The sequence below is a fragment of the Anguilla rostrata genome, chromosome 6, assembly GCF_018555375.3.
Source record: "Anguilla rostrata isolate EN2019 chromosome 6, ASM1855537v3, whole genome shotgun sequence".
Classification (NCBI taxonomy): Eukaryota; Metazoa; Chordata; class Actinopteri; order Anguilliformes; family Anguillidae; genus Anguilla; species Anguilla rostrata.
In genome coordinates, this window is record NC_057938.1 from 2,515,230 (window position 1) to 2,522,066 (window position 6,837).

The window sequence follows — 6,837 nt, forward strand, 5'->3', positions numbered from 1 at the left end:
GCTACAAGCTACAAGGCCTAAAGTCTTCCTCCAGGCTCAGGTTACATGGATCTATTTAGACGCAACCCATAGCCTTTTGTCTCCAACTGAACTGACCCTTGGTGCAATAGCCAATAAGGATGGACTTCCAAGACTGTGACACCAAGCAACAGATTTTTACCATGTCTAATCTGCACTGAGGGAGTCACGTGACTACCATGGGCCTAAGCTTCTAGTATGAACAAACTGAGATGGGAAAGTGACATAATGTTCTATGGAGTCTGAGGGAAGTTCATTTTCATTCCATTCTAGGTTCTTTATTCATGGGGTGCGTTTTATCGTCACCCCCACCCCCACACTATAACAAAACAAAGAAACAAAGAAGGATATTAAAGGTCCAAATTAAATGGTGTGGGATATTCTTGTTAAACCTGTGAAATGTAGCCTGCAGGTGAGTCTAGTTAGGGGTCAGCATGTCCAGCGTTTAAATGAACCAGGAATCTCACACCTCGATGACAATGAACTGGCAGGCTTGCATCTACTCTAAACCATTAGTGATGATGTTAAGTCGGTTGTAAATTCGGCTGGCTGTTTTCCGGAACGCTAAATTCCTGAGCAATAGGCGCCAAAACGGAATGTACTCCAAAAATGTACGCGAGCAAGTTTCAGATTACAGCCAGTAGTACGTGACCACTGCAGCAGTCAGCAGGGATGGCCAAAAATACACTAAAAGCAACCCTTATTACGTGTGGAATCCGTGCATGCAATTACGCGTGTTTTAAATGATGTCACTTACATCATACAACTATCTATAGCTTCACACTAGTCCACGTGCACGCATGTGTGTGCACGTACGTGCACAGACACACACAAACGCTACATATGACAGAAAAATAACACTTGGTCCAATAACCAGAGAGAAAAGCTGAATTGTATAGCTCAACCCGTATTTATTTCCCAGATGCAGATCCAATGGTATTCTGGGTAAATCTTTGAAATTGTGTTCATCACAGAACCCAAATTTAACACAACAGGATATGGGGCAGGCATTCCAACTCATAGATAAATGTTACATAAACAAATACATTCATGGTGGACTTACATTATAATCATTACAGTTCACGAACATGCAGGTTATGGGCAGCACAGTGTACTTTCACACTGTGAAATCACAATATAAAAACAGCTAGTCAAAACTGTTACAATGGTGTGACATAAGCAGTTTTGCAAAAAATTAAGTTACTTAAATATTGTTTAGTCTTTCAATATACTTTTTGTGCAAAGTATAAGCCAGCATTACAAACATCAGTGATGTCAGTATCTGGAGGAACAAAACAAAACAAACAAGAAACAATAAATAAATAAATAAATAATAGAAATTCTGTTTCTTCCATCTGGATTTATTTGATAAACCTTTTATGAAGAAAACACAGATGTCCAAGGACATCAGTTAGGCAGTTGCAAAACCTGAGTTTCGTTTAGTAAACTCAATGACACATATATGACATATCACTTTTCAACTTTGTTTCATGCTCAGTTTAAATTAAGGAAAGCAGTCAGCTAAGTTACAGCAAACAAACCTAGCACAATGAACGTACTTATCCTTTTTATTTTCCAGAACTTGGAGGTGTACAGTATAATTGCTGTAATTATAGGTCTATAAAGGATTTTCTTTAGCGTTGTGACGCTCATATGCTCACACTTGACCTCACTAGAAACAAGATGCTCGTGTAAGTATGTGTCCACGTGGTGGCACTAGTGAGATCTGTTTCTGAAATATATAGGCAAATGAGTTAAATGTTACAAAAACTTAAATAAAAACTGCGGAAAATAAAGCAGTTTCTTACGGTATTAACTAGTGGCACGACGTGAAAGGTGACAAGCGAAAAGCCCACGCGACACAAATCCCCGTTGTGACGTAGCAGGTGTACCTTTCGAATGGTGGTTTGTCTGCACAGTAATTAATCAGCGTTAATTCGATAAAGGCTAGACGACCAACATTAAAAGTGGCGAATGCACAACGTGCTTCCTGAATCCAACCGCCTTTGATTTTGTCATAATTATAAAGGTGAATGAGAAATAAAAGTCTGCTTTTCAAGAGAGCAGCATTTAATAAATCACCAGAAAGATATCACATGAATTAAAAAAACCTCAAATAAATTCCAAACAGTGACAACAGCTCACACAGTAACAATGTACTGTGGATTACACGACATTTGCATTTAATATTTCTGTAGGCCTATGTAACACGCCTCCACCCTGGGCCAATGCAGGCGTACGGCGCGTGCCGAACATCACTTCCCTGGAAGCTGCGGTGGAGGTCAACGGGACACGCGCTGTGATGCTGCTCGCACTTCAGATCTACAACCATCAATCACAGATCGTTCTGTCACCAGCCAGAATGATTTTTCTATATCTTACGATCAAGAGTCTCTTTTACTGGTCGCCTGATGTGTGTCAGGACCAACGTGACCACCCGAAGCCTTTCCAAATCCAGTGCCAACTGCTAGAGATGAGCAAGTCGTTCTTCAAATTGACATTCTACTTCACTTCAGCAGTACAGCAGTCCCACAAACCGAGCTTTTCGGTCAGCATTTGAGACCAGATAAATTGACCAAACTCAATAATGGAAAGTCCCTTTTAAGCGTTCTTTTTCCAAGATGTGGTCGAGCGGTCTTTCGGTTTCATCCAGACGCCTCCTGTCGGATCGTCCATTACGTACACAAGTCCCGACGCCTCCTGACCGCAGTGCATCCAGTTGAACTTCCTCTTCTTCTGTTTCGCATCGGGCCTTTTCTCCATCTCGATGTACTCTATGGCACGGACGTTGAAAAGGGATTCTTTCAATTTATGGAGCAGATTAGATTTACCTGCGGTATCAAAACCCAGCAGGACAGCACGAGCTTCTGCCGATGTTTTAGAACCTTTCAGACCCATTTTGTTCGGAGAAAAACACCCCCCGCGTTCTTTACACTGTGTAAACCTCGAAGGTTTTGTTCCTCTGTATTTATTGACAACAGCGCAGCGTTGTCCCCTTGGACTGGGTACCGGTTCTAAATTACACTTAAATAGTCTCAGTAGAACCTGTCATTTAAAGGCTGTACCCTATAACTAAACAGCCGGGTGTCGCGGAAATGAACACTCAGTGTAGGTGAAGTGACTCGTTCGGTTTTCGGTAAACCTATTTTGCGTGACAAGGCAAGTCAGTGATATTTCAAGAATCTGATATTTGAAATGTGCGTCGTCTATTCTAAGCGCCGCACCTGCTATTAACTGTTATGCAGTGACAGGCAACTCGCTGGCATACACGCGGTCTAGTTAAAGCATGTAGGCCACGAAATCTGGTACATATATAGCATACGGGTTTACGGTTACTCACCCCGCCGGTATGCTACGGCCACAGAAACTATTTGTAGGCTCAAAACGTTCCGCCACACTGAACTCCCCGTCCTTCTGCAACGTCACTGACAACCGTTTTAGACGTGATGCAGGGAAGCAGCCCTGCCTGTTTTTTTTTTAAATTAAGTGTATCGGATGAGGCTTAAGGGAATTACAGGCAACTCACTCGTGAACTATTCGCTCCATTACGGACAAGGATCCCAGACAGTCCGCCTGCAGGCCGTCCTTTATTTATGCTTCTGCATTTGACAAGCCAGGCAAAGCTGCGTTTCTCTTTGCGTGACGTCAGTGTGTTTCCCATCAGAAGGAGTTGCTTGCAGACGTAGCCTACAGATATGCACGTATGGAATAGTAGACAAGTTCAACGGACCGGCTGACTACAATGTAAAATGAGAACTGGGGAACATTAAGTATTGATATACGTTTTTAACCTTTGCGGTATATTGCGCGCTTACTCTGTAGTAATGAGATACAAGTTGAAATAATGTTTACCACCCGCGAGCCCTCTTTAGATTATAACAAGCTAGGCACCGTAATTATCATAGACACATATATGTGTATGTATGTCTATGGTCATTATAGTCGTCACAACTGGAGGAGGCAGTGAAGCTGAGAAGCTTTTTTTACCACGTTTATTTATTTATTTATTTATTTATTATTAGCACTTCTGATGCAAGGTAGGTCTACTATGTAGGCTAGCCTAGGCTACATAGAAAACACAACTGAAAAGTGAATTCAGGATCTAGCATCATTGCTGGGATGCATTAGTATGACCATGAGACCAGCACGTTCAATTTCAGAAACTTAACTGTCAGAGAGATTGTTTTATCCGTTGACTGTGAACACATGTCAAGCCATGTGTCTACTCGAACAATACACCAGCAAATATACTTTTGAATATGTTGATCTGGCGACACTGCATATTGAACTCAGCTCGAACATCCTGTCGCTTTGTGTGGGATTGGAGTGAGATATAATAGATATATGCCTTATTCAGCCAAACTGACAGTTCGCACGGGGAAACAAACGAGCTCTGTACGCCCTCTTGTGGTGACTGGTAGGAAAATACAGCAAGTGACCGAGGATTCAAGGCAACACAAAACATTCAGCGTTAATAATCAGCGATTCACTAACATGCCAGTTCAAATCCTACAGTAACGCAAAGAGTGTATCGTGACAGTCAAGCAAGCAAGCAATTAACCCATTTCCCGATATAGTCGTGACGGACTAGTCTAATTTGTCACCAAGGTGGGTATGATATGAACTGCTTTTTCATTCCATCTCAGATTAACACTGTCTTTACATTTTAAATATGTTTTTGTTATTTTCATAAAACACTCCCAACATGATACAAAATAAAACGTCCACACGTAACAGTCATAAAGAAACAGATGAAATTAGTAATATTATATTTAAGGGGAAAAAGGATAAACATCCTGGACATTTAAAATTATGTAATGTATGGCAATCAAATCCAGTTTGTCTTCATTTCATATAGACTACCAGCAATCTGACGCCCATGTTAAGAGATGTATTAAAAGAAAGCATCATGGTTAGAGTCCTATTGGAAATATACTCACACCCCCAAACGGAGGCAGGATGGGGTCTGCCAAGCAGCGATCCTCCCAAAGTGGTTTTGAAGGAGAGACGGTGGTTATTAGGTCCATGTTTTTTGAGTCACAAGTAACAGGTACCAACAAAAAGGGGAAGTCAGAGAACACACACACACGCACACACACACACTCGCACGCACGCACGCACACCACACACACAACACACCACCACACACACCACACACCCACACACACGCACACACAGCACACACAACACCACACACACACACCACCACCCACACACCACACAACCCACCACCACCGCACCACACCACACTACACTCACCACAACACACCACACTCACACACACACACCACCACACACACAAAAAACGCTCACTCCACAACACCAGAACTACACACAACTGGAGCACAGTAAAACAATAAAGAAAACGTCACTTTACACAACATCAGAACTAAATTCCACAGCGCACAGGGTTAAATAAATTAAAGAAAATATACCCCACAGCACTGCCATAAAGTGAGAGATGACCATGCATCATGCCCCTACAGGCTGAAAACCATTCAGAAACTAAGGACACATCTACACTGCGAGTCCGCTCCAAACGGGACAAAAGAATACATGAAACACATGGCTAGCATGCCCAAAAAAGCGGAAGGACATCGTCATTGAAAATAGGACACATCTGATATGCAATCTCATTTAGTTCAGTATCATAGGACATGAAGTTAGTTCATACCATGTGGGCAATGCTTATCCAAATAAAGTTAGGACGTCGATCTAGAAGTGCATTGGAAAACTACGGATAAAGGCTGATAATCAAGTTCATGGTGGTGATCAAGTTACCACGCAACATGAAGTCTGAGTTCAACAGTAGCATAGGCTAGGTAGTAAGTTGAGGCATCAACAGAGGCCCGATGATTAAACACGAGAAGAGGGAATCAGATGGTGGTGCAGGTCGATACCACTAACATGAGAAGTGCTAGAAGATCAAGATGCAAGCATACAAGTGATATAAACAATACGAGACACCGAACAAAGCCCAGAAAAACACATGGAAAGAGGGATCAGTATGAATATGATATGGGATCCTGTGTAAAAGTGCTGTATGTATGAATGCAGAGTATGAAGGCCGAAGCCATCTGTATGTCAGTGAGAGAGAGAGGGAGGGAGAGAGCGAGCGGGAGAGCGAGCGAGAGCAAATGAGAGAGGGAGGGAGGGAGAGAGCAATCGAGAGAGCGAACGAGAGAACAAATGAGAGAGAGAGAGAGAAAGGGAGCATATGAGAGAGAGAGCGAGGGAGAGTTAGAAAGAGAGAGTTGGCAATCAGTGCTGATTGTGATAGCAGTGATGTCTGTCTCTCTCTGTTTTGTAGTAAACCTGCACTTGCACTGAACTTTAAAAAAACTGGCATTTAGCTTAAAATCAAGTAAGGCCACAGGGATAAAATGTCCTGTTTTTTCCCCCAACACGGTTAAATTTGAATGATAAATCAAGGAGAGAGCTCTGGGTATCGAATAGGGACCCCGATTGTTCGAGCGCAGACAAAGCGCCCCTCTCTCTTTCCCTCTCCCCTTTCCCCTCCCCCCCTCCTCCCTTCTCTCCCTCCATCCCTTTTGTCCTGATGACCCCCTCCTTTCAGCACCTCACGGAGCTGCAACTTAACTTGAGGCAGAAATTATAGTCGTCATATCGCTAGTCACTGATGCTCCGTGTTCTCTGTCCGTCTCACTTATCAGCCGTTAGCCAATCAGAGTGCCGCGCGTATCACACGTTTTCATACCGTATACCGTATAAACATGCAGGCTGGGAGTATTTTATCATTCCTATGTATGTTCAGTATGGTTTTTCTTTTTATAGACCTTGACATTACAAAAAACGTTT

At 42.6% G+C, this 6,837-nt stretch overlaps 1 long non-coding RNA gene across 1 annotated transcript; it reads right to left on the reverse strand.

The window, feature by feature from the left end:
- Nucleotides 1–909: 909 nt before the first annotated feature.
- On the reverse strand, nt 910–3,642 carry LOC135258195 (uncharacterized). The gene is made up of 2 exons (XR_010330901.1): nt 3,359–3,642; nt 910–2,792 (listed from the first exon to the last, which is right to left on the reverse strand). It is a non-coding gene; the product is annotated as an uncharacterized LOC135258195 (long non-coding RNA).
- Nucleotides 3,643–6,837: the final 3,195 nt, after the last annotated feature.